This window comes from Lissotriton helveticus, unplaced genomic scaffold (genome assembly GCF_964261635.1).
Source record: "Lissotriton helveticus unplaced genomic scaffold, aLisHel1.1 SCAFFOLD_859, whole genome shotgun sequence".
NCBI classification, from domain to species: domain Eukaryota; kingdom Metazoa; phylum Chordata; class Amphibia; order Caudata; family Salamandridae; genus Lissotriton; species Lissotriton helveticus.
The window spans coordinates 236,645-257,355 of NW_027611893.1; the positions used below are offsets into that span (position 1 = coordinate 236,645).

The following is a 20,711-nucleotide window of genomic DNA, read 5'->3' on the forward strand; positions in this document are numbered from 1 at the left end:
TAGAACACACTCAAAGAAGGAACTCAGACCAATTGTTTGTATAAAAACACTTCCTTTATTGTATTTAATTTTTAGAACCAAGCAGGACTTGGTAATAGAAAGTAAAATTGTAATTTCACAGACAGGTTGATAAGAAAATGCAAGCTGAATGAATTTGACTTTGTTACAGGTTGGTAAAATGCTTAAAAACAGCTGTACTTGCTTTTGGATTACTTTGTGATTACTTTTTAGGTTACTGTTTCTACTAAGTGTGATATGCGTAGATATCACATTGGGACATTTCCTAGACAATGGTAAGTAAAACGCTTTTACATTAAACACACTGTTACTTAGATTTCCATACAAACACAACTGAACAGTACTTTTTCAGAGAAAAGCAGTCTATGCAATCCTATGGAGGAAAATGTGGTTATCAGTTTCCAGGTTAGTAATCGTCTTGAGGGTTGAGTTTCAGGGGTTAGAACAAGGAATCCCCCGGGGTCAAGGATGCACTCAAAAAAGCACCCTCAGCGGCACGCGGGCAGCTGGGTACAGAGTGCTGATGCCCAATGTTACCCTATGGGGCTAGGGGGGCCTTTGGTTGGTGGCTGCTCACGGGCAGACTACTCGGTCTTGGGAGCTAAGCTCCTAGGGTTAAGGTCAGAGCTAAGGGGGTCCCGGGTCAGCCCTAATTCCACAAAACAAGCAGTGCCAGGGCGGCTGAGTACAGAGTGCTTAGGACGGGGTTGGGAGCCCAATGCAATCCTTTGAAGATTGCCTGTTTTGTTTTTTAGCTGCAGGCTTGGTCCAAGAAATCTTCCAGGAGGAACCAACAGCTGTGCAGGTAAGTTTGAGGGCTCGGAGACGTAGGTCCACCTCAGGTCCTCTTCTCCAGGTGCAGGGCGGCCGGATGCAGGGGGACCTTTTGAGGTTGGATTTCACCTTACCAGCCCACTCGTGGTTGGGCGGGTCTTCGTACAGAGGCAGCAGGCAATGTCAGGGAGTCCTGGAGGGGTCAACCCGTGGAGGATTTGGACTATGGAGCACTGGGGGACCTCACTGGGACATGTGGACCACAGGCAACAGGTGGAGTGGTGGTTCCAGGCATCAGGTTTCTTTGTCTTCAGCAGGCTCAGGTTCTTTCTTTGGGGAGTCTTTTGAACGGTGCACAGACATAATATTGACTCCAAAATATCGTTTGGACAGAATATCGAGTTTGAAATATCGTTTGGACAAAATATCGACAGGACAGAATATAGACAGCCAAAATATCGTTTTTAAGGTAAGTGAAGTAATATCGACTGTAAATAATATAGAAAGTGAAAATATACAAGTATATAATCTAGATAGTAAAAAATATCGTTTTTTAAATAATATTTAATTATTTATAGTGTTTTTTATGTTATAATATGTGTGAAAAGTGTCATTTTATGACATAATTATTTTTAATTAATGATTTCTTTTTTAATTATTGTGTAATTTTATTCTGTAGCGGGTTGTGGGTTTATAGGGGAATAGGGTGGGAAGTAATTTAATTATAATTAATTAAATATGTAAATTTATTAATTGGTAGTAATAATTAATTAATTGGTAATTACATAATATTTGCTAATTATTTCAAATTTAATTGGTAATTAATTTAATTTAATTGATTAATTGCTAATTATGTAAATTAAAATAATTTATTTCCTGTAGCGGGTTGTGGGTTTATAGGGGAATAGGGTGGGAAGTAATTTAATTATAATTAATTAAATATGTAAATGTATTAATTGGTAGTAATATTTAATTAATTGGTAATTACATAATATGTGTTAATTATTTAAAATGTAATTGGTAATTAATTTAATTTAATTGATCAATTGCTAATTGTGTAAATTTAAATAATTTATTTCCTGTAGAGGGTTGTGGGTTTATAGGGGAATAGGGTGGGAAGTAATTTAATTATAATTAATTAAATATGTACATTTAATAATTGGTAGTAATATTTAATTAATTGTTAATTAATTGTTAATTAAAAAATATGTGTTAATTAATTAAAATGTAATTGGTAATTAATTTAATTTAATTGATTAATTGCTAATTATGTTAAATTAAAGGGGTATTTTTAGGGTTCAGGGTCAGTTTTTGTTTTGGGTAAAGGGGTATTTTTAGGGTTCAGGGTCAGTTTTTAGTTTTTGGGTAAAGGGGTATTTTTAGGGTTCAGGGTCAGTTTTTAGTTTTTGGGTAAAGGGGTATTTTTAGGGTTCAGGGTCAGTTTTTAGTTTTTGGGTAAAGGGGTATTTTTAGGGTTCAGGGTCAGTTTTTAGTTTTTTGGTAAAGGGGTATTTTTAGGGTTCAGGGTCAGTTTTTAGTTTTTGGGTAAAGGAGTATTTTTAGGGTTCAGGGTCAGTTTTTAGTTTTTGGGTAAAGGGGTATTTTTAGGGTTCAGGGTCAGTTTTTAGTTTTTGGGTAAAAGGGTATTTTTAGGGTTCAGGGTCAGTTTTGGGTTTTTGGGTAAAGGGTTTTTTTTAGGGTTCAGGGTCAGTTTTGGGTTTTTGGGGTACAGGGGTACAGTGTAAAAATAAAGTAAAATTAAATTTACATTAAATTAATTTAATGAAATTAAATTAAATTAAATTATATTAAATTAATTTTAAATAATTTAAATTAAAAAAATTATTATATACTTACCAATACTTACGTTGTAATGGTAGTGCGTTGTAAAAGTTGCGTTGTAACGTCATATATCCACTGTTGCACTCTTTGCAGTGGGAATAGTAATTTTAACCCCTACGCCAGTGGTTCCCAAACTTTTGACTCCTGAGGACCCCCATTGAGTCATCACTGGAAGCCGCGGACCCCCAAGCAATTTTTCAAACGTTAAAACAGTAATTCGGAAAAAAATTAACACACATGTGCACACAAAACAAATACTCAAATTACTAATGATTTAGGGGCATATTTACAATCCCCTATCACCATGGGAACATCACTTTTTGAGACGTTCCCGTGGCGATAACGGCTTTGCCTTATTTACAAGGCAATGTTAAGCCACTTAACGTGGCTTAACGGTTCTTTGTAAACAAGACCCCTTTCACACAATGCTTAGCGTGAAAGGGGTGGGCAGTGGGTATTGAGGTGGGTGTTTCCCCTGCAACACCCATTGATTTTGACGCTGCCCCCTATTTACAAGAGCAGCGTAAATGGGAAGCAGCGCCAAAATTAAGACCAGGGAAAACCTGGTCTTAACTTGGCGAAACAAGGATAAATGCTTCACTTCTCGTAGTTTTTTTAGATTGTTTATGTTCAGGAAGGCAACCCTTCCAGCACATCAACAATCTTTAAAAAAAATTAAATTTTGTAACTTCCATGTGTGATGCATTAAGCAGCACACATAGAAGTGACAAAATGACATTTCAAGATTGTTTATGTGCAGGAAGGGTCCCTTCCTGTACATAAACAATCTTCCCCTGTTAAGTGTAGCACCAGCGCAGGGGAAACGCAGGGCTTCACCCTATTCTTGTAAATATGGTGCAGCTCTGCGTTTCTGAAGGAGTGGAGTGTGTTGTTAAGCCAAGAAGGCTCGTCTGGAGAAGCACAAACTCAAGGAGTGCTGGTCTGGAGAAGCACAAACTCAGGATTCAGAACATAACACAGTGGTTAGCATTGACTTTAACAATAAAAATGTATTTCAACTCAAAGAAATCTTTTTAGAAGCATCGAGATACTGAAAGACTCGGAAAAAAAAAACATGTCACTAACTTGTACCTTGCAGTTTGCAAGCAGCTGTTTGATGACAGTTTTTTTGTCACTGTGCTAGATTCCGATTGTCCCTTATGAACTGCACTGTGACAAAAGCAGTAACCCACTGACCGATGCATATCAAATACTGTTTTTTAAAATGCATGGTACACCTTCTTTGCAGTAGGCATATTAACCATCTGTGCTACATTAGTTCAGTCACAGCTGCCACTGGACAAAACTCTCATGTCTCTCCAGCAGGGAAATTAATCACTTTCGTTATCTTGACACTTTTATTGTTCTTTAAAATCTGCTAATTATACAAGATACTCTTTTAAAACTGCTGCCTGCGGACCCCCTGGGAATGTGTCAGGGACCCCTGGGGGTCCGCGGACCACAGTTTGGGAAACACTGCCCTACGCTATCCAACGCTTTCCCTACTGTTGCACCCACTGGAGTGGGAATAGTAATTTTTACTCTTTTGTATTTGTACGTTAATAATATTGGCTATTATTGAATTACATTTTGTTACTATATATATATATATGTTTTAAGAAATATGATTAAAAAAATATTATTTTTTTACTTTCATTAATAATTTAATTATTAAAAGTTATTTTAAGTATTGTTAAGTATATTTTAGTAATTACTTTTTTATATTAATGTAATTAAACATTGTTTTTATTAAAGTCGATATTTTTTACAACTATATTTTTGTAAACGATATTTTTAACTCGATATTTTTGTACTTACCTGTTTGTAGATAGAAACTCGATATTTTGTCTCTCGATATGTTGTCAACGATATTTTTGTTGGTCGATATTCTGTCCCTCGATATTATTTCAGTGATCCCTTTTGAACAGAGTTGCTGTTCACAGGATATCCTTTGTTGAAGGCAGTCAGTCCTCCCAGGGGTTCTGGAGGTCTCTTGTAGCAGGACAAGATGACATCTGGCGCAGGACCTCTGGAAACTCCAGACGGGCTGGTAGGGCTGAAGCCAAGTCAGTTCTCCTCTGATGTGCATCTTCTTTTGTCCTCACAGTATTTAGGGGGTGTTTTAGGGGTCTTGGACTAGTAACCAATAGGCTACTGACCTTAGAGTGACTTCACCCTTGGTGTGCTCACCCCACATGGAGGAGTGTGCACAATCCCTAACCCTGATTGGAGAGGGCTACTATCTGTAAGAAGGCAGGCACTGAAGAGTGGGCTTCACCTCACCTCCCCCACCTGAGGGGTGGGGTTGGCAGAGGTGGGCACATCTTCTAGGCTGTCCTAATTGTGCCCGCCTGTCTTTCCCCCGAAAAGGAGGTGAGGCAAGAAGGGGGCCTGCTCCTTATAGCAGGAGAGGCTGGGGGTGGCGTTGCAAAGGCGGCAATGCCTTTGAAGCTCCCCTGCCCCAGATGGCTCTTCCAGACCTGGGAGAGGTGTAAACACCTCTGTCCAGGAATACCTTTGTTTCTGGCCTCAGAGAGCCAAGGCTCCCACCCCAGGGGTCCAGAAACTGGTCTTGTGGTAGCAAGCTGGTGTTTACCCACCAGAGGCCGGTTGTTTTTTAGGTGGCATCTCTAAGATGCCCCCTGAGTGTAATCTAGATTAAATCCCCCACTAGCATCAGTGTACCTTTCTGCACAAAACAATCCTTTTTCTATGTGTGCTGCACATATAGAAAGAGGAAAAAACTGGGAGAAATAAAGATATTTCTCCTTGTTGTGCCTCCCTTGGGGAGGCGTAAAATGTTGTTGCATTCATCCAACTTTATTTTTTTGGGTGACACTATAGTATGTTAGTGATGCAATTCACAAACCTAAGAGGTCCCAAAGCAAGACCCATTCACTTTGCTAATGCTTGTATAGATATCTCATTTGCTAAATGGGGCATTCTAATTTGGTGCCAGACAGTTTTGAACTGGGAACCCAAGAAGTCCTAGCAAAAAGGGCATAAAGATAATACCTATTGTTTTTGCCACTGCTTGTTTTTATATCTCATTTGCTGAATGGGGCACTTTTAATTTGGTGTCACATAAGGCTGAACTGGGAACCCAGGGCAGCCCAGTCACTTTGTCCATCCCCTGTACGGTGTGTTGCGAGCCAACGCAGTAAGCGAGCCTGACCACTACATAGGCGACATGGGAAAAGGGTGTTCTCTATCCAAGAACATTTAGAAAAAATTACATAAAGTGTGCATTCTACAACACATTTTATTATATATTCAATTGCATTGGCTTTAAGAGCACAGTAAATGATGACCTTACAGTGCACCAGGATTCAACAATCTTGTTGGGGCTCTTCAATGTTTCCCTCACTATCACCCTCCAACACTGCCCCTCATCTCTCACATGTATTTAATTTGTTTTATGTAGCGTCTCTCATACCAGTGTAGCTTTGCGCGACAGGGAGGGAGCAGGAGAGCACCATATTTTCAGAGATATTGCTCACTTCTCCCCGGAGCCGCGGCCAGGGCGACTGACGCTGGAATCTGGGGATCAGGGTTCGATCCCCGGCTCCGGCGGCAGGTTAGCCCAGCACCATGCGACTCTGGGCAATAGCTTGCTTAATCTTCCCGACGGCCCCCAGCGCCTAGAGACCCTAACGGGTGATTGTGCGCTATACAAATGTGGATTATTATTATTATTTCCTGTGCGCCGGCGCTCATTACAGCTGCCTTGCGCCACACACACACACCTTAACACCATAGCGCTACGGTGTGTGAGTAAGTCCAGCATAGGTTTTGTACAGGAAGGGTACCCTTCCTGTACAAAATACGATGCACAGACACATGCAACGTTTTTCCCACTTTGTATGCGTGCTGCACAGTGCAGCATGCATACAAAGTCGGAAAAGATATGAGAAATTATAGCATTTCTCCTTCCGTACACCTACTTGAAAAAGGCGCACTATTCTCACACTAAATCCAATCTACTTCATTTAGTAAATTGGGTGTAGTGTGAGAAACGCTGGGTGGGTGCTTGGTAACACCCATGCTCCACCCACGATGCGCACCCATGGTGCTAAGTAATGCGAAGAAGCGCAATACGCAGCTTCGCATTACTTTTCCGTTATTAATTGGGAAAAAAAGATTTTGCGCCGATTTGTGTCACTTTTGTGAAGCAAATACAGTGCAAAATCTTAGTAAATCCGCCCCTTAGTCTGCTGGACAGCCCTGCTGGTTTCGTTACTGGGGGACAGTTTTGCAGCCCGAGTAACAAAACCAGCCTCCCACCCCTCCAGCCTCCATCCCGGTACCCATTACGCTAGTCAGGCCTTGGTGCCTGGGCCTATTTGTTTCCACAGTTTGACCCTGGATGGGGTCCACAAGGGGCTCTGGTGCTCTGGTGTCTCAGAACTGGACACCTAGGGCTGCTTTTATGTTAATACCTTAAAAAAAGGTCAACAGTATTTTTAAAATTACCACATCCCTAAACACAGACAGAGCAGCAGTAAACAATCTATAAAATAAAATAAGGAAGACATTAAACGTTTTCTACTTTTTTAGGTCTCGCCTGTCGATGCGCATGCGCATCGAGCTTGCGAGACTATGGGGGCTTATCCACTCTTTATCCAACTTGCAAGGAATCGTGGCGATTCCTTGCAGTGCCCGTGACTTTTAAGCTCAATGCGCATGTGCATTGAGCTTAAAAGCGCGTGCACAGCCGCCCGCATTCCTCCGACACCTTTGAAGTGAAGCTTAGCTTCACTTCAAAGGCCCGGCTTCTTCACACCCACATGCCGCTCTGCCCCGCTCCGCCCCCTCCCCTGAGTCATCCTGCCTGCCCAGACTTCTCCTCCCCCCTACTTACATCCCGCTTTCACTTGTTAACTTTACCGCTGTCCGGGTGGTTCCATGTTATTTCTTTAACTACCTGCTCGTGACTGCCCGTCCTCGTGCTGGCACTGTGCTTTCCTCTGTGAACTTTAGGACTTCTCCATATAACTGTGGCATTCCAGAAATTCGTCATTGGAACGCAACGTGCAACGCATTGACCCGACGTTGCTCTTTGATTGCGCACCTAGAAACCTTGACGCGCAAACCAGCTTCATTCTCCTTGGCTGACACACCCAGCAGCCTTTACAGACGGACAACAGCGTGTACAACAGCTTTGTGCCAATACTAACGTGCACACCAGCTTTGTGTCCATTTTATGTACACAGCAGCTCCATGCTCTATCGCTCACGCGCACAGCGACGCTGTGTGCACTTTAATGCTCATTCGCTGGCACGCACAGCACATTTGTGCAAGTATTTGCATGTCTACCCTGCAATCCTTTCGCTGATACGCACAGCTTGATTTTAAAATTGTGTGTATAAGTTACAGTTCACTCGCTGATGCACACAGCAACTCCGCGGCGCTGACGCGCACAGTTGGATTTTAAATTGCGTGCCTACTTTACAGTTTACTCACTGATGCGCACAGCAGCTCCATGCTTTCTTGCAGACTCGCACAGCAGTGCCCAGTGCAGACTTTTACGTTCTTTCGCTGACACGCAGAGCACTTTTGTACAAGTATTTGGTCGTCTACCCTGCAATCTTTTCACTGATACGCACATCTTGATTTTAAAACTGCGTGTCTAGTTTACAGTTCACTCGCTGATGCGCACAGCAACTCTGCTGACGCGTTTAGCTGGATTTTAAATTGCGTGCCTACAGTACAATCGCACAACACTTTAGTACAAGTATTGCGTGTCTACTCTGCAATCTTTTCGCTGATGCGCACAGCAACTCTGAGTGCAGTCTCTTTAAATCGCTGCCACACACAGCACGTTCCCATCTAATTGTGTGTATACAGTACAACATATTATATCCTATGTCTTCATTAACAATATAGTGTATCTGTACTGAATATATATCCAGCATTTCAGACTGCATTTCAGAGCTTTTAGAAATGTTTATGGCTTTTCTTTTTTGAAATTCTTTAGCATTGGCTACAGGAAACAAAAATGCTAAAGATTTACAAAAAAAACCCATAAACAATTCTAAAAGCACTAACTCTAATGCTGCGAGACCTATTGCATTTCCAATGCTTGTTTCTTTAAAGCACCAAGTTTAGGGAACAGTCTGCCACAAATTCCACACTGGAGTCCTCTTCCTTTTCTTGTGGCGTCGTGATGTGACAAATCGTATTAGTCACAGTGGGGTGAATGCAGGTAGCATCATCTAAATAAGATGTAACTCATTGCAGCAGCAGGGGCATCATTGGAAGCCACTTTTCGTGCTGCTGTATTGCTCCGACCGTGCAAAACGGCTTCTAGAGTGTCCCAGGGCAGGCCCCTTCCCAGGACAGAGAGAGGAAGGGGGAGGAGGTCGCGCAACTAAAGAGGCCGCCCTCAATGTGCACCAAGCAGGGCTCTAATATTTTTCGAGTTCAGACGATTCCTGCTGTCCTGGGACGCATTTTCAAAATAAAGAAGTAGGGGAACGGAATTTGGTAAATTAAAAAAATAGGGGCACGCCATGCCCATCCGATCCTGCCCACTTATACCACTGCACTACAGAGATTACGCGCAACAGTGGCTCACCTGAGGACTAAGTTGACGGGTGGATTAAGTCAGCAACGGAATAGCAGGCATCAGTCCTGCTACAACACAGTGGGTGAATCCTATTGTCTAGGAGCGCCAGTCATCCTAAAAATGGCGTGTTGGGCTGCGTGCATGCTGCCATTACGTCCGGTGAAGCTCGGTTGCTAAGCAACCATGGAAATGTATTAACCCTGCCTAGGACTTTCTGTTGAACGAACTGCTGTATCTAGACACAGGGCCGGTCCTAGGACTTTTGGGGCCCCGGGTAGAAAGGGAATGTGTGGGGCCCTTCTAATTTGCATACAGTGTGAAATCACAGGAAATAACATTACAGGAAGTCCCATTAATTTACTATCGTTCAGCGGCTTTGCAAGAAGCAATTATCTTGGTGCGCATTACAGTAAAACAATAAAACATAACTATTAAAACTAATAAAGCAAGTATACACATTTTTAAGTACTATACATGGAAATACTTTCTATTAGTCCTGTGGTACAAGTCCTGCCTCCCAGTTATCATGTTAGCAAATGCTGGCCCTCTCTGCATAATGGTTGTTCCCAGAGTCATTGCTGTGGCATACCGCTCGGATGGGCTGCCCCAGGCTTACCAGATAATCTTTTTGTTGTGCACCACCTATTGATTATCCTGCTTGCCTACATCAATCCCTTGGCAAGCAAAGAACGTTGGAAATTTGGCATCCACAGGAGCTTGCAGTAGGATCCAGGACAAACATTTAAGATGAAGAACAATCCTGCACACTGCCACCCTACTTTGGTAGGCCTCAGAGCAATGAACCATGGCTGTGAGGTACAGGAGAGAGGAGGACTCTCTTGGGCCTTGCAGAACTGGATCACGCTGGGTGGTGCAAGAGAGCTAGAACAGTGGTGTAGCAATGCCATGCACCATCATGGAAGCAAGGTAAATTGTATCTTTCCACTACCCTCTGGTTACTGACTGGACAGTAAAATACAGCCATAAGTTGTTTGCATTGGGCTCATTACTCTTCTATACAATGGTCCCACTGCACCTCCTACACTAGTGCTAGGGACGCCCTATAGAGGGCTCCACTTGCCCTTGGAATGGAATCCAGAAACTGTGTCGCAAAGCCCTAGGCAGCAGACTCTCTTACTTGGGTCTCCCAGCACTGGACTATGGTTGTGAGACCTAGGGGAGATCAGCCTTGTCTGAACTCCGCAGCTCTGGATCGTGGCTGTGCAGTGCATGGGAGAAGGAATCAGTGGCATAGTAGTAATGTACACACAAGAGGGGTGGAGAAGACAGAAAAAACAAACTAATCAAAAGTGTACAAGCAGTGGCACACTTGTGTATGAAAAAAAACTGCCCTCACTCACACACACTGTGTGTGACATGCTTCATCATTGGGTCTGCTATGACACCCGGGCATAGCCACGTTCTGGGCGGAGCATAGGGAGGGGGAACAAAAAATACAAGAACAGAGTGCAACACAAGACTGAAAGTGACAACAATGTTCACAAACAAACACAAGAAGTCAAGACTGGATACAGTGATAAAACAAAAAATTACAGTAGGAAATAGTGGAATTAAAACTGTCTCCTGGATACCAAATATAACTGTATTAGTAGGTTCCAGGGTCAGGATTAAAAATAAATGGATGTTAGTGCAAAGGTGGGGTATTAGGACCCCCTAGCGCCCCTCCTTTACTGATACAGTCAACATGTTTCGACCTCTCTATGCCCTTGAATAATGGGTCACCTCGGTCTTCTTCAGGACGTCTCACTGTCCCAGTCTCATGTGATACCCCCTTACCTTAATTAGGTGTTAAAAGGGTATAGGTCACTCATGCCCATCAATGTAAGGCTATGTGGAGGGAGTTCCGCCAACACGGTGACATAACTATAAAGAAATGATAAGTGAATAACATTAATAATTGTGGACAACAAATAATATTACCCTCTACTCAAATATAGTCAGGTGACTAAATGATTTGCCTTGCATCTAAAGCCCCTCTATGTAATACGGCGATTCTAGCCCTAGTTGGACTGTCTGTTGGCCAGATTTTGTAGAACCAGTTGTTCTAAATGTTAAAAACAATTAACGTGAAGACACCTGTCCCAAAGTATCAATAAGGCTCCCCAGTGTATAAGCCACTGGAAAGCTACCCATAGGACCCCAACTTTCAGAAAATTAAGTCATGGTCTTATAATCAACCCGGGAGTATAGCCCTTTAAAGCAGTGATTGTACATCCCTATAAAAAAATAATACTAAATATAACTCACCGAGTTAATTGAAACATACCACTTGACCTGGCGTATGGAGGGTGGGGTCCCAGAGAACACAACCTATGTTCCAACACAATCAAGAAAAAAGAAAGGCATTTGTGATTTTGCCGAAATCATTGGGGGATTCATATTCCCTTGTCCACAGCTATTCACATGGAAACGGCGCCCAAACAAAAAACAGAGCGTGTTCACTTTCAACCCACCACTCGCAGATGGATAAACGAATGGCCAATAACCCCAAAGCTGCAATTGCTGCCTATGTAAATGTAGCACCTCAAATGCGTCCAAAATTGTTCGATTTTAATCGTTTCCATCACACACCACTGGTATCCTGCCATACTGTCACAATCTTACACAGCAGTGACATATACCTCTCATACTACGTGTCGTAGTGCTTGTATGCAAAGAGCCCATTCTCGTCTGTAGTACTTTGCACCGAGCAAAAGACAGACAAGGAACACTCTCACGAGCACTCTCAGCCACTGATAGCGTGGCCCTGGCATGCCTCGTACTGTTCCGATGAAACTCTCCGGCACCAGTCGTGCCCCTCTCAGATACGCCGCGGCGATACCGGAGAGGAGTTTGTGCAGCACCTAAATGGTTGTTGGGGCGTATTCCATACGTCGCAAGCAAGATGGCGCAATCTTGCGCATGCGCCAGCTACCGTACTTTGTTTTGAGGCTGGGAAATGTAGTTCTTGAGCGTCTATCATGAAAATACCGAGAATGAATCGGACGTTCTAGACGCCTATTCGAAATCGTTTATTTGAAATTACTAAAGCAGGTACCAACAACTCGGTCGGCATTGCCTCCCAAACTTGTGCTTTAATAAGCACTCGGTGCATTGCCCTAATTTCCAAATTATTTGTATTTTAAAACATAGACTAATATGTACGAATTTGCTTTTGTATATGGTATTGTGCGGAGGGGGGTAAACACTGCCCACTCATTATTCTAAACTATATCAATGTTAATGTGAACCCAACCATGTGAGCGCTCCGTTGTTTATGAAATTAATGTTCACCCCACTCTCTATAATTAATGGACATGAAGAGACCTTGATGTTAAGTCCCTCCCGTAAATGCTGGTAATAGTTATAATCCCGTGTAGTCTCAGTATTGTAATTGAATCTATCTGCTTAGTGTGTACCACGGTATATCGTCATTGAGACCATACAGGTGACTCTTAAGGCGGAACACCCACTTCTGTTCACGTATAAATAGTGCCCTAGTCACATCTGAGCACTGTAGTTGTGGTTTTTCAATGACCGTCCACCTAAGGTCCTCCCCTGAATGACCCGCTTCCTTGAAATGAGTTGTTACCGCGTATTAGATCTCCCATATTTAATTGTACTGCGGTGTTCAGTGATGCGAGTCTTAACTTTCCTGTTGGTCATTCCCACGTACTGTTTTCGGCAGGGGCAGGAAATCAGGTAAATCACGCCCTGTGAGTTACAACTAGTGTGTTTTCTCTGCTCCCATGGAGTGGATAGTCCGATGTCAATACTTTTGGTATTGGAGGTTAAATGACACACACTACATGATCCACACTTGAAGTAGCCTACAACAGGGGGAAGCCCTGTAGTGGTAGTTATAATCCCTGTTCTTTGTTGTGTCCCTTGTTTAGTATGTACAAGGAGGTCCTTTAGATTTTGACTACGCCTGAAGGAAAACAAAGGTTTTTCCATTTTGAGATTTCCTGAATAAAGAATCTTCCAATTCTTCAAGACTGTACGCCTTATCTGTGTTATTAAAGCACTAGTTTGGGAGGCAATGCCGACCGAGTTGTTGGTTCCTGCTTTAGTTATTTCAAATAAGCGATTTCGAATAGGATCTAGAACTTCCGATTCATTCTCGGTATTTTCATGATAGACGCTCAAGAACTACATTTCCCAGCCTCAAAACAAAGTACGGTAGCTGGCGCATGCGCAAGATTGCGTCATCACGCTTGCGACGTATGGAATACGCCCCAACAACCATTTAGGTGCTGCACAAACTCCTCTCCGGTATCGCCGCGGCGTATCTGAGAGGGGCACGACTGGTGTGGGAGCGTTTCATCAGAACAGTAAGAGGCATGCCAGGGCTATCAGTGACTGAGAGTGCTCGTGAGAGTGTTCCTTGTCTGTCTTTTGCTCAGTGCGAAGTACTACAGACGATAATGGGCTCTTTGCATACAAGCACTACGACACGGAGTATGAGAGGTATATGTCACTGCTGTGTAAGATTGTGACATTATGGCAGGATACCAGTGGGGTGTGATGGAAACGATTAAAATCGAACAATTTTGGACGCATTTGCGGTGCTACATTTACATAGGCAGCAATTGCAGCTTCGGGGTTATTGGCCATTCGTTTATCCATCTGCGAGCGGTGGGTTGAAAGTGAACATGCTCTGTTTTTTGTTTGGGCGCCGTTTCCATGTGAATAGCTGTGGACAAGGGAATGCGAATCCCCCAATGATTTGGGCAGGTTACAAATGCCTTTTCTTTTTTCTTGATTGTGTTGGAACATAGGTTGTGTTCTCTGGGACCCCACCCTCCATACGCCAGGTCAAGTGGTATGTTTCAATTAACTCGGTGAGTTATATTTAGTATTATTTTTTTAAAGGGATGTAAAATCACTGCTTCAAACGGCTATACTCCAGGGTTGATGATAAGACCATGACTTAATTTTCTGAAAGTTGGGGTCCTATGGGTAACTTTCCAGTGGCTTATACACTGGGGAGCCTTATTGATACTTTGGGACAGGTGTCTTCACATTCATTGTTTTTAACATTTAGAACAACTGGTTCTACAAAATATGGCCAACAGACAGTCCAACTAGGGCTAGAATCGCTGTATTACATAGAGGGGCTTTAGATGCAAGGCAAAGAATTTAGTCACCTGACTATTTTTGAGTAGAGGGTAACATTATTTGTTGTCCACAATTATTAATGTTATTCGCTTATCATTTCTTTATAGTTATGTCACCGTGTTGGCGGAACTCCCTCCACATAGCCTTACATTGATGGGCATGAGTGACCTATACCCTTTTAACACCTAATTAAGGTAAGGGGGGTATCACATGAGACTGGGACAGTGAGACATCCTGAAGAAGACCGAGGTGACCCATTATTCAAGGGCATAGAGAGGTCGAAACATGTTGACTGTAGCAGTAGAGGAGGGGCGCTAGGGGGTCCTAATAATCCACCTTAGCACTACCATCTATTTATTTTTAATCCTGACCCTGGAACCTACTAATAAAGTTATATTTGGTATCCAGGAGCCAGTTTTAATTCCACTATTTCCTACTGCAATTTTTTGTTTTATCACTGTATCCAGTTTTGACTTGTTGTGTTTGTTTGTGAACATTGTTGTCACTTTCAGTCTTGTGTTGCACTCTGTTCTTGTATTTTTTGTTCCCATTCCCCATGTTCCGCCCGGAACGTGGCTACGCCCGGGCGTCGTAGCAGACCCGATGATGAAGCATGTCACACACAGTGTGTGTGAGTGAGGGCAGTTTTTTTCATAAACAAGTGGGCTACTGCTTGTACACTTTTGATTAGTTTGTTTTTTCTGTCTTCTCCACCCCTCTTGTGTGTACATTATATTGTGTCAGGGGGTACGGGGTGGTGGAGTTACATGTATACCCTCTCCCCTTTTGTGTGTGAGAATATAGTAGTAATATAGCCATCAGCCCTGATGCAAGAACATTATTCCAGACAGTAAAACAAAGCCATAATTTAGGTGCATTATGTCCCTAACATCCTTGAGCCCTGGTGCAACAGCACCTGCTGCACTATTGTTGACTACACCTGCCGATGGAGGACCCATGGGCCTCACAACCATAGTGTCTACTGCTGCTAAGCTCATGGGTGTGCGCCTCCTCCCCTGAGTTTACAGCCATGGCTGCGAGGACTAGGGAATGGAGAGCCTCTTCCAGGCCTCACAGCTCGGGAACATGGCTGTGTAGCCCATAAAAAAGAGGGAAGAACCACAACAATGGTGCCATGGTGCAAAGTAAAAGTACGTTTCCCTTCACCCTCGTCCACTGGCTGCCCAGTACAGTAAAGCCATAATTTGGTAAGATTTGGACTTTTTCTATCCCTGCGCATGGTGCCACTGCACCTGCAGCACTACTGATTGCTATACCCCTCACATAGACCCATGCACAGGGCCAGGGAAAAATGCTGTGAGACAAATACAATTGGGCTCACAGATGGGGTCCCACACGAGCCACCTCCCTATCCAGGGCCTATCAGTCATGAAGTAGCATTGAGAAAATTAGGAGAGGGAGCTCACTACATATGGGTGTGACAGCACTGAATCATGGCAGCAAGGCCCAGGGAAAAGGGGCCCAGCATAAGGTCTTTCATTGCTCCACCATGGCTTCGAGATGTATGGTAGGGGCTTCCATTCCCTTAGGCCTCTCAACCACAGTCTAGTGATGAAAGATCAAGGGGAGGAGACCCAGAATAGGGAAGTCCTCTTCCATGTGCCTAGCAGCAATAATGTAGCACTGTGAGCCCAGGGAATGGGTGTTCCCTTCTCTGAACTACTCCACTATGATGCAGAGTGGCGTGGGCAGGGAAGGTTGGTCCCAACCCCTTGGCTTAACAGCTGTGGTCTAGTGGTGCAAGGCCCATTGGATGTGGCCTACTCCCCTGGGTATCACATCCATGGTCTGGTGATTCAAGGCCCAGGAGAGGAGGGTCCCCTTCCCTAGGATCCGCAGCCTTGGTCTCCAGACATTGCTGTGAAGGCCAAGTAGGGTGACCAATTTTCCATTATCACTTCACAGGACAATAGAGGGTGTCCAGTCGCATGGTATAGTCATGTAAATGCAATACAGTGGTAAATATATTGTCTTTCTCCAAGTTGGAGTGCAATGCAGTCCTGGGTCTACTAATGTAACCAACTGTTTGATCCTCTACAAATAATTCTTTCCCTGTGTTTCATCCACTGATGTGACAATATAGCAGCACTTTGAAACAGGCTTCATGTATGAAATGGATATTAAGAGCATACACCCTGGACAGGTCCTGAGCATGGGTTGAGGAGGGTAGAAAATGGAGCTTGAGGTCAGAGCTGCTGAATTTGGAACTGGGGAATCAGACTTGAGTCTGTTCTTGGCTGAACATCCTGTGATCCTGGGCAAATCACTTAGGGCCTCATTTATGAGAAGTGACACATCGCTGCGTGAAAGCAGCGAGGTGTCACTTGTCAGTGCGCCCTCCTTGCGACATGATTGATGCGTCCTATTTACTGTATGACGCATCATGTCGCAAGGAGCTACAGATACGTCAGAATTTCGGACGGATCTGTATGGAGCAAAAGTGACGCATTGCTGGAGTGTGTCACAAAAGTGACGCAACACTAGCAATGTATCCTTTCACATGTGAAAGGGCTTGTGTCAGTCTTACGCCTACTGTGAGGCAGGCGTAAGATATTGATGTATTTCCACCCTAGAAGTGATTCAGTGAAATCTGGTAGATTTCACTGCGTCACTTCTACGAGGCTGACTTACGTGGGAATGCCCCCCCCCCTGCATACATTATACCTGATGCAGGTATAATCTAGTACAGGGGTTTAATTCTGCTTAGATACGTCACTTTGTAAATAGGGCACAACAGGAGGCATGTTTTAAGCCGCCGATGCGTCACAAAAAGTGACGCAACAGAAGCGCAAAACTGACGCAAGGCCTCACAAATAAGGCCCTTTATCTTTCTCTATCTAAATAAGGAATATGTCCTTATGAAATGTAATTAGTGCTCGTGTAAAGCACTCCAGTGCCTTTGAGTTGAGTTTGATCTATATCAAAACTTCAGGAAAAAAATGGGTTTCATTTACTCGTTACTCATTCAAGGCTATTTGCATCTAAATAACGGGAGGTGCTCCTGACCCCACAAGGAGCATGACTTCCCTCCTGTGCTGCAACGCCTTCCTATCTGGCACTGACACGCATCTCTTTCACAGCTCATCAGGGGCTGAAAGAGAGAGAGGTACTTGTCTTTTTAAATGGTTAAAACTGCAAGGCGCCAAAATGCGTGATAATGGGCATCACGTTTTGCCTTTCAGTAGAAAGTGATCTGGATCTCCATTCACATGCCAAACTCACCAAATGCAGACGGGCCTCACAGCTACGTCTGGAGCTGCAAGGCCCAGTGGAGAAGGGGCCCCTCTCTAGGGTTTAGCAGCTCTTTTCCTCGCAGCACTACACATGCCTGCAAGAGACCTGGGGAGAGACATCCCTTCCCTTCCCTGGGCCTCGCAGTGCTGCACCGTAGGTGCACGGCCTAAGACTTGGAGAAACACTTTTGCAAGGCCCCATGTTAGTGGGCTGAGCTAGGGGCCCTGGGCAGCTGCCCATGCTGCCCATGCCTAGAGCCAGCCCTGTCTAGACACACTTCATGGTATTTAGAGGGCGCCAGAGGCAATTGTACATCACAGTGGCCTAACGCAGTAGTGTGCATCTCACACTAAGGAATCATTTGTGGTGTACTACTTCATCTCAGCATGTGCCCCTGATCATGGAATTGCACAGAGGGGGGGGGGGGGGGGGGGGGTGCAACATAGGAATAATTTCAGCGTAATCTGTGAAATCGGATGCCACAATAGCGCGCTGATTTAACAGGATATGTTACACCATATTGGACATATACACACTAGTTACAGTACACTTTTGAACAACGTGACATTTGTTACCATGAAAGTTAAACACCGGTGGTTCACAATGCGCGAACTTGTATGACATCAGCGTAGTCTGTGAAATCAGTTGCCACCTTGGCGCGCCGATTTACCAGGATACGTTACACCATATTGAACATATACCCACAAGTTACAGTACACTTTAACAACATGAAAATTGTTACCATGAAAGTTAAATAAACTTATATAACATCATTAGTGCTGTGAATAAATTTCAATAAATAACATCATTAGTGATGTGAATAAATGTCAACCATGTCATGTACAAGCGCAAGGGGAAGGTGATGTTAAGTGCAATGATGTAAGCAATGGCCTTTCAGTGTTGACATCCTAGAGTGTACCCCTTTAAAGCTGCCCCATTTGCTTGCAGTTTCCTCATGCTCATTCAAGCCTGCCACCACAGAGTTAAGGGAATGGATACACCTGCACTCTTTCAGGTTCAGTGTGGACGCTATTGATCCTCCCCTGGGATGTGGGCAGATTTTCTCAAGTACCCTCCATCTGATACTCTCTGGTAGATGGTTGTGTGCGATGAAGTGTTCCACTAGAGGGGCTCCCTGTACTTTGCACCTGATCCTACTCAAATGCTGGAGAATGCTGTACACTACTGTCACGGGTCCAGCAAGCAGGAGCCGAGTACACCCAAAGACTGGTGGTCCGCCACCCCCCTTTTACCATGCACCTTTTCCCCACAGCTGCAAGCTTGCACTTGGTACGAGAACCCCGAGGACCCCGAGAGTGATTGGCCCGACGAGGATGCCGTGTTCGGCTCCTTTAAGAAAGTGGACCAGGAGTACGAGACTCCGCCCCTCGCAAGCGTGGTGACGTCAAAAGGCGGAAGTTCCAGCCAGAGGACGGACGGCGATCCCACAGAGGAGACGAATATCGAGGAGGACGGAGGACGGTTTCGAGAGGAGAGAGAGAGCGAGATCGACAAGCCAGGAGGCCAACGGTCGGACGCTTCGCCCTGCCACGTGCCCACGGGAGGAGCGTGGCTTCGCGAGGTACGGGGCCGGGTCGCGGGTTGGGTTGGGAGGCAGAGGCAGCCCCCGGTGTGAACCCTGTACACGACTTCCCCTACCTGAGCACGAGCACTTCTTAGCACGCCCTGGTTAAACTGTGCACTCTACACGGTCTGTGTATCCTCACTCCCGGTCCTTACCACAATTCCCAGAGTTCTGTGCCTGACCCGTGTTTATCCTCTCTTTTACGGTACCCGACGAGAGTTCCTCGGTGAAGAGAGGTCCCCCTCTGGACGAAGACCGCCAGGACCCCCAAAGCCTACTGAAGCCTTTCTCTGTGAAAAGACTGAGTACCTACCAGCTTTTGTTTAATGAAAAAAACATACATTCCAATAAAGCCTTCACTAAAACCATTATTGAAGGCACCAGTTTTTCTGTTCACCCCGCCCACTCCCTTTCAGGGGGTCGAGAACCCTTCCAACCCGGCACCCCCGGGACAACTACATTGATGCTGTTGCAATTGGTGAACACTGGCAACTTGTGTACTTGAACTTTGTGTGTAAAAGTGGCCCCTCCGACAGTAAGTGGACACGCTTTGCAAGAGCCACATTTGTGGTGTCTAATTATTGGAAGAAGACCCAATTGTTTCCTGTCACAGGGTGTGTGGACAGGATATGACTGCAACCTCAGACTGGTGGTCCGCCACCCCCCTCTCACCTTGCCCCTTGTCCCAACAGCTACCAGAATGCACCTGGACGGAGGACGCGGAGTCGAGCTGGCCGGCGGCTCTCAACACGAGTGTCCCCATTAACTGTCCAGATCCCGAGGAAGAGACCACGCCCCTCTGCAGCGTCGGAACGTCAAAAGGAGGAAGCCGCAGAGAGAGGACGGACGGAATTTCCCTGGAGGAGTCTGGAGCAGGAGTCGGAGCCGGAGCAAGACGAGACCTTGAGGAGACGGAAGAGAAAGCAGAGACTGGGATCCCGAAGCCAGGAGGCCAACGTTCCTACGCTACGCCCCGCCACGTTCGCACGGGAGGAGCGTGGCTTCAAGAGGTACGGGGTCGTATGGCAGGCTGGGTGGGAAGAAAGAACCAACCCCGTGTATAGATTTGTAAAGCCCCTGTATAGTAACCCTTCCTTCCCTTCACGAGCACTCCTACCTCACGGACTGTACATAGAACCTGTGTGCAACACTGTCACTGGTTCCCCTCACCCCCGGCCCTGACTATTGTGTAAGGTCTTACCAGTCATCTGATCCGGTTTTCCTTTCTTTCCTGCACCGGAGCTGAGAAGAGCAGGGAGAGAGACGTCCCCCTACCGGAACCCACCCGTACCAGTCGCCATCCCTGGGAGGATACAGCACGCTGGAGCAGTCTACCATCCCCTCTGATCCCGCAGCCCATTCCAGGGACCGTGCAGCTGCCTTGCAAAGAAAGACTTACCGTCCAATAAAGCACTCACTTAAACCCTTACTAATAGGAGCCGGTGTTTCTGTTTACTCCCAAACCCACTGTCAGTCAGACTATCGTAACGGTGACCCCCGCCCTCCTGGGACAATTCCTCAGATCAGGTGGTCTTGGTGGTACAAGAT

At 45.0% G+C, this 20,711-nt stretch overlaps 1 protein-coding gene across 1 annotated transcript in view; it reads right to left on the reverse strand.

Annotated features, from left to right (window-relative positions):
• The window catches only part of LOC144807225 (7-dehydrocholesterol reductase-like), a 195,532-nt gene extending 183,432 nt beyond the window's left edge, over nucleotides 1-12,100 (reverse strand). The window contains exons 1-3 of the mRNA XM_078673082.1: nucleotides 11,986-12,100; nucleotides 11,471-11,533; nucleotides 11,000-11,086 (exon numbers count right to left, since the gene is read on the reverse strand). The gene's annotated coding sequence lies outside the window, so the exon portion shown is untranslated. The remainder of the gene's footprint in view (nucleotides 1-10,999; nucleotides 11,087-11,470; nucleotides 11,534-11,985) is intronic.
• Between the last annotated feature and the right edge of the window lie 8,611 nt (nucleotides 12,101-20,711).